Below are 8,193 nucleotides of genomic sequence, written 5' to 3' on the forward strand. Positions count from 1 at the left end.
TGGATCGGAAAACAAAGGTTTTCCCCATTTCCCAGATGCAAATAAACTTAAACCATCTTCTAAAACAAAAGTCGTTCAAAAATGTTGTCAAATGAAATGAGACGATATTTTGTTTGTATAAGCAACTTACTTTTAACTTTTGTGTCTGACTAAGTCTCAATGTCAGTGTGAAGCATAGTAACAAACCACACCTCCTTACAGTGAGGTCACTCACTGGAGCACAGTTGACTTACAAATATCACTGGTGGAGTCCTGCTGCGATCACAACCATGAACTTCACCCTGACGCTGGCTGTATTCTTCACCCACAGTGAGTACACTTGAATATTTTTTCTCACCACATTCATTATTATTATTTTTCTCCATTTCCAACCACTCATTTATTAATGGTATCAATGATAGACATTATTTTGTTTGTGTTGAATCTGACATTGATGACTATTTCACGTGTTTGTTTCAGGTTGGATCTGTGTGGCAATTTCTGAGTTCTTCATTGTGGAGGTTCATCCTGGTGAAGAAGTTACATTAACATGTTCCAACTTTAGCAGTGTTCCCCGCTTCGTACAATGGTTCAAACTGGACAAAGGAACAAATTTTAGCCAAATATCAACTATGTTGAGTTCTGAGGACCCTGCTACATTAGATGAGGGATTTCAAAACGGCAGATTTACAATGACGTCAAACACCAAAAACCTCTTTCTCAAAATCAAAGACATGGATTTCAGCGACTCTGGACTGTACTGCTGTAGATTCAACAAAGACGGAAACCCTATCACTTTTAGTGCAACATATTTACAAGTTAAATGTAAGTCTGTTGAGCCTTTAATTTCTTCTTATCGAAAGTGGAATGCTGCTGTATATAAAAACTTATTTGTTTCTCTTGTAGACTTGTCTGGATTAACAAATCTACTGAGTTTCATTCTGGGAGGTGTAATTATCGTTCTTGTAGTGATCATCATCTGTCTGGTTGTCAAAATCTGCTCCTTAAAAACAAGTATTTATTTACAATGGTTTTACAGTTCATACAATTTTAATACCACAAAACTCTTTAATAATGGCTTACTGACCAGATGAAATGCTTCTGTCTATCAGCTCCAGATGAGGAACAGAATCCACATCACAACAAAGTAATTACATTTTTCCTTTATTTCACTAATTATTCATTACAGTGGGCATTGCTGACTTAATTTGACAAGTATAAATATTTTCATGTACAGAATTTGGATGATAACTATGCAAGACTGAGCTTCCGTCCCAGAGCTAGAAGAAGCCAAAATCTTCCACCAGAGAGAGAGATGGAGCCAAATGTTGTGTATGCTGCCACGAGATGATGAATACTGCTCAGAGAGAAGATAATGTCAGTACCTGGTTAATTTGTGTGCTAACTGTTCTGGGGACTGATGGATACATTGTGATGTAACCCATCAAAGAATAAATCTCTCTTTTCTTAATACAGTTTGTGTAATTTGTACAGTAAAGTATTATGACTCTCAGTTACTTTACTTTACTCATCTGACACTAAGCTGCTGGCTGATGTCACAACAGAATTAGCAAATACCGTTAATTTATTCATTACATCAAGACTGCATTGTAGTTAGTTGTAAATACTGCTACACTCAGATTGTATCGGTTGATTTGAGTCGGGGGTCCTCATCTTTGTACTGACTGTCTCAGCAGTTAAATAGCGTGTAGATTTCACTTACTCAGACTTTATCTTCTGTTTACCTAAATTGTGTCCATACACTTAATAATTAATACATTTGTTAAGCTGATGTCATAAGATGCACCATAGGAAAGGTCAGGTGGTGCAGCGGTGCCGCCTCCTTTTCTGACTTAGACAGTCTTCTTCTTGTCCTTTCGGCTTTTCTTCCAGGGGTCACCACAGCAAATAATCCAGCTCTGCCTATGCTCTACATCCTCTTCTCTCAACTCTCTGTTCTGTCGGTACATCTATAAATCTCTTCTTTGGTCTTCCTCTAGGCCTCTTTCATGGCAGTTCAAACCTCACCATCTTTCTAGCGATATATTCACTATCCCTCCTCTGTCCAAACCATCTCAGTCTGGCCTCTCTGACTTTTTTTCCAAAACATCTAACATGCACTGTCCCTCTCATTCCTGATCCTATCCATCCTTATCACTCCAAAAGAGAATCTCAAAATGTTAACCTCAGCTACTTCCAATTCTGCCTACTGTCTTTTTCTTCAGTAAATCATACAACATCACACTACTGTCTTTCAAACCTAACTTTTCATTGTTGCTGATACTCAAAAGGGTATGACCCTTGAACCTTTCCTCCGCCCATTCTGACCTGCTTGCACACATTTCACCTGCTTAGTGTTTTCTCTAACCACAGAAAACAAACACGTTTTCAGTTTGAATAACCAAAGCACATATGGTGAGGTTGGCTTCACATCCATGCGTCTGTGTGAGAAAAAGAGCAGCTTAGCAGTTAGTTGGTGGTAAGAGAACATTATAGCTTTGTTGGGTGACAATCTCTGATCTTCTGTGTTTCCGTTCAACTACCCCCCACACACACACTATATTGGTCATACACCCACTTTTTTTGGTCACCCTGGATGTAGCAATCACACATCTTGTACACAATTTTGTCATTTTCCAAGCATGTTGATTGAATGTATTTAAGACTGTAAAATTATGGCATAGTTTATTGAAAGAATATTGTAATACTGGTTTCTAAGATCTGTGCTCTGACTCAAGCCTTCTCTGTTGCTCTAGAGCACCTATCTGGTCACAGGTTGCCACAGAAACTGACAGAATGATAGATATGTTGAATGTGATCCTGGATACACTTGTGCAATCATTGTTCTGGTTGTAAAAATCAGGACACATCGGTCAGTTACAGTTAATTAATGCTGTTGTTTATTGTCTTGTAAGCTGATGGATAACTCCGCAACAGAATATAGTCAATATTTATTACATAATTGTACTTCTTAGGGTTTTCTTTAGCGTCACAACCAGAAAGAATCAAGGTTACTGATTATTATTATATTATTATTATTGATCGTCTTGTTTTTTTTTTTTTTTTGTTTTTTTTTTTTTTTTTTCCTTGTCTGCACACATATTGATACCATGACGGTAGAAACCAAAAGCATATATAAGTGCATTATTACTATAATTAATATATATACATATATATACGCATACATATGCGTACACATACATAAATATACACACACAAACCCAGTGATTTTTTTTTAATTTTTTTTGTGGGGGTGACGACATCCACTGCCAATCCAGGAAGCAGGAACACACGGAAACACACGTCAAGCACTGGAAATCTGCAACAAAAAACCACAAACAAAACACGAAACCGGCACGGAGCCAACCAAAACAACAACAGCAATCAACCTAAATCTTGAGATCTGATCGCAGTTTTTTTTTTTAAAACATGTTTTTTTTGGAGCAAGCAATAATTTCCGGGTTGTCTGACAAAAACATGGGGGTGCCGAAATTCAAAGAAGAATAAATGTGTGTAACGTGAGGGTTCGAGAGGTGGTAATCAGACACTCTTCATGAGAGAAAACAGCAGACATGAGAGAGTAAGCTTTCCAGCAGAACTTTTACTTAAGTTCCCCGGAATAAGATATCACCATGACAACCACAACTTCCTTCTTTCTGACCCCATGTGACTAAACCAACCAATCAGGAGCCAGGAATGACCTAGACCGAGGAAACGTACTGTAAGAAGGTAAAACCAAATAAATACACTCAAAAGAGTGTTTTAACTGTTGTGCTGGTATAAACATCTGAATCTGTAAACATGTAAATAATAAAGCACAAATGCATAACTAATTAACTACATTAACATTGTAAATATATTTTCTTGCTAAATTAACTTCACCTTTAAATCTTACATTTGTAATCCCCTGGGCACTAGAATCTGTTTTATTTTGTTCTATAGGTCATGGTAATAATATCATCAAAAGTTACAAAAATTAACACAAATATCTTAAGAGCTCATATAACTACATAATCCAAATAGCATACAGGCCATTTGGTTTCGTCGATAGCTGCGCATTTAGCAACCAGCATAGCAACAACAGAAAACGTAAAACTGCAACAATTTTATCCCGAGATCTGAAAGATTTATCGTAATAACTAACAAACCAAAGATCATATACAGCAACTGAACGAATATTATAAAATTTCATGAATATTTCTCGCTAGAAATATGATCAAAACTCTTTTATATGTCGAAACTACCTTAAAAGAATGCATTTTCCACTGAGAAAGACAAGGATGGCCGCCATGTTTTTATTTTTACAAGGCAGCTGCGGGCAGTCACATGACTTTTTGGCAGGCCAATAGAAAATAATAGGGAAAAAATATGAACATGTCACAATTTGAGGGGCCTTATTGTGAAACTAATAAGTTTTTACCGTGGACAAACGCTGCTATTTCACATTTTGATGTGAAAATGGGTTGCTAAATAAAAATGTAACTGGTTAAAATTTGGCCTGCAGTGTTCACTTACAGTATGGTATATGGGACCAAGTGCGTGTAGATCACGGCAAAGAGTTTTATTCGACACTCTTTATGCAAGAGAACTCATCGCTATGATCGGGAAAGGCGGCCTTATTCAGATTGTCAGATTGGCGTGGAATGCCCACCGAATTCCAGGTGACGTTAACGAGTGCTGTTTACAAGAGGTATTCGCACACTTCAACACAAACGTCATATTCTTTATTTTACAGGAAAAAGAGTACCAAATGACTTGTGGAGGAAACACTGTTGGCAATAATACAATAGCATAATCATGGCCAACTTAGAACTTAGTTGTTGGATAAAACTCAAGATGTTGCAGTTTAGATGTCCTTCAGTGAACTTGTCTGAAGGTTAACTAATGGCGATTAGAAATGTAGTGTTTCTAGCTTTTTATTTAGCAATAACAAGTTTGAACAGGGACTTATAAGGATCTTTGTAGCAGTGAAATAAATCTGAACTGTTCACCATATGAGAAGTCAAAGGTTTATACCTTATACCTCACATTCACACGTTCATAAAGGAAGCAACACCTTTATAACACGCATACACTGTATCATGACACGCTTGAGACAGTTAAAAAGTAAAGATAACACCAAGGACCTTCACCTCCATCTGCCAAGCCGTAAACTGAGGCCTTGGTTCAATGGACCTTTAAGGATGCTCCTTAAGGATACTCCTGGGTCAATGAGGTCTCGTACAAGCTCCAGCTTCCTTCACACTTCTGAAATTTCTCCAACTTTCCATGTCTCTTTATTCAGGCCGGTGATTCAGGGTCCACTGGTGGATGCGGTCCCACCTGATCTACCACCTCTGGTCCTGGAGGTTGAGGGATTTACTGCATACGCTGTCCGGTCCCTTAGTCTTTGGTGGAGTCTCAGTATCTGGTGGATTGGGAGGGTACAGCCTTGAGAAGCGCACCTGGGATTCGAGTAGGGACATCCTTGATCCTGCTCTCATCTCTTTCATCTCATCTCCATAATTAGATCAATAACTAATTAACTTAGAGAAGCTTAGAGATTTCATGTTTAGCTGTCCATATCAAGTTTTTCAATATTTTGGCTCTAAATGTGAAACTGTATTTACCCTATTTTCGTGACCATTAGGCGCATATAAACGTCTTATTTTTTTTTTCAAAATGTGCCGTGCGCCCAATGAAGCAGTGCACCAAATGTGTGTTGTCGGTGGCTTTCACTGCGGCTCTCAATGCGGCTCCCTCGGGAGCGCTTTGAGAAACACTGTGCGCTTTGAGAAACACCGAGCGGCAGCCGACGCGTCCCCCGCGGGCGGGGAAGTCGGCCTGCCTGGCGACTGGCAACTCTAACTTCCCATCTGTACAGGACCTGTGCACCTCCAGGCCGTGCAGGTCGGATTGCGGCTGACCCTTCTCATTCTGTACACAGTATGTTGAACCCCCTCCCCTCAGGTAGGAGTAGGGATGGGAATCGAGAACCGGTTCTTGTTGAGAACCGGTTCCCAGTGTTCCAATTCCTTGGAATCATTTGCCTTTTTTGCAAACGATTCCCTTATCGATTCCAGTGTGCGCGAATGACGTCACCAGCAGGATTCACGCCCAGCAGGAAAACATGGGGACAAAGCGGCATACACGCTTGAAAGTTTGGTTACATTTTACCAAAAACGATGACAACAGGGCGACAATACTTGAAATGTGGACATTTCAACAAAGGGAGGAAACTGTTAGGGTTTTGGCCGGCTGGTGCTTTCCTCCGCAACCTGGGAGCGCGGAGTCGGCCAGCGTGGCCAAAAGAGCCGGGCGCTCCGGCAGACAGCTGCAGCTCGTCAGCTCATCTATGGGAGAAGTTAAAGAGCATCTACCGCTAGCTTCCCCTTTCATCAAGGAAGGGAGGAGTATCAGGCCAGAATAGATGAATGTCACCGAGCAGTGACTAAGTTTGTGGTGTTGAACATGTTACTGGACATTCTTGTGATATTGCCAGAGTAATTTGTTGTATTTAGTTAATTTCTACAGAAGAATATTTATTAGGGCCCGAGCACCTTCAGTGCGAAGGCCCTATTGTATCTGTAGGAATTTTTTTTCTTTTTCTTCTGACGGAAGGAGGGCCTTTTTGCCCCCCTAAACGTGCCCAAAAAGTCACCAAATTTTGCATGCAAGTCAGGCCTGGCGAAAAATTTGATATTTAATGGTTTACATTAATGGGCGTGGCAAAATGGCTCAACAGCGCCCCCCGGAAAACTTTGTGACTCAAGCCCCACAATACGGTTTGACGTACATGCACGAAAATCGCGACACACCTGTATCAGTACACAACTTAAAGAAAAGTCTCTTGGCGACATGGCCGAAACCGAACAGGAAGTCAGCCATTTTGAATTAATCGTGTCACTTTGGCGCAATTTATGCCATTCCTTCGGCAGTTAATACGGCCCGAACCGTAACGTGCTCCCAAGTGTGTTATACATCAAAATGTGCGTCTCCATCCTGCGACAACACGCATTACTTTTCTCTTTCAAAAGCGTTACCGTGGCGACGCTAGACGCCAAAAAGCGCGCCCACCCTTCATCTGGTTGGTTCAGACCGAAAAAACTTTGCGCCTCAAGCCCCAGAATACGGTATGACGTACATGAACGAAAATCGGTACACACCTGTATCATGTCGCAACTTAAAGAAAAGTCTCTTGGCGCCATGGCCGAAACCGAACAGGAAGTCGGCCATTTTAAACATTCTGAATTAATCGCGTAATTTTGGAGCAATATGAGCCATTCCTTCGAGAATTAATACGGCCCGAACCGTAACGTGCACCCAGGTGTGTTATACATCAAAATGTGCGTCTCTATCCTGCGACTACGCACATTACTTTTCTCTTTCAAAAGTGTTAACGTGGCGACGCTAGACGGCAAAAAGCGCGCCCCCCTTCATCTGATTGGTCCATATTTGATAGTTCCCCAAAAGTCACCAAATTTTACATGCAAGCCAGGCTTGGCGATAAATTTGATATTTCATGGTTTGCATTAATGGGCGTGGCCTAACGGCTCAACAGCGCCTAGAATACTTTTACTATACTGCCATAACTTTTGAATGGTTTGACATAAAGAGTCGTGGGTGGTGTCATGGGACTCGGTATAGAGTCCTTGACCATAATTGGTGGAAAATTAGCCCCGCCCCTTCTTCTGATTGGTTGTCCCTATTTCCTGCTATAACATTTGAATGTTTTGACATAGAGAGTCGTGGGTGGTATCATGGGACTCTGTAATGAGTCCTTGACCTTCACTGGCCTGAACTAGCCCCGCCCCTTCTTCTGATTGGTTGTCCCTTTTTTCTGCTATAACTTTTGAATGGTTTGACATAGGAAGTCGTGGGTGGTATCGTTTCTGATATGCTTATGGGGGGCGGTGGCCGTGAGTGCGAGGGCCCGTTCATCGCTGCTTGCAGCTTTAATTTTATTATTATTATTTTATATTAAATACATCTTTTATATTACAAATAATTTTGTGGGGACCCCCTGGCACACCATTGAGGAGCCCAAGGCTAAGACCTCACTTGTATTTTTTTGTTCAAAGATATAAAACAAAGTTGATGCTAATCGACCTGTTTGTTGGTTGTTGGTAATAATATTTAATCTTAAATTACTGAACACAAATAAGAAGTAAAAGTTCAAATACACCTGACTCATTCTGTTTGACAAAAAAAATAATAATGTAAAGATTAATATAT

General features: G+C 40.3%; 1 long non-coding RNA gene across 1 annotated transcript; it reads left to right on the forward strand.

Moving 5' to 3' along the window:
- Positions 1–274: 274 nt before the first annotated feature.
- Positions 275–1,374, forward strand: LOC133420779 (uncharacterized). The gene is made up of 5 exons (XR_009770627.1): positions 275–309; positions 460–804; positions 886–993; positions 1,092–1,126; positions 1,217–1,374. It is a non-coding gene; the product is annotated as an uncharacterized LOC133420779 (long non-coding RNA).
- Positions 1,375–8,193: the final 6,819 nt, after the last annotated feature.

This window comes from Cololabis saira, chromosome 20 (assembly GCF_033807715.1).
Source record: "Cololabis saira isolate AMF1-May2022 chromosome 20, fColSai1.1, whole genome shotgun sequence".
NCBI lineage: Eukaryota > Metazoa > Chordata > Actinopteri > Beloniformes > Belonidae > Cololabis > Cololabis saira.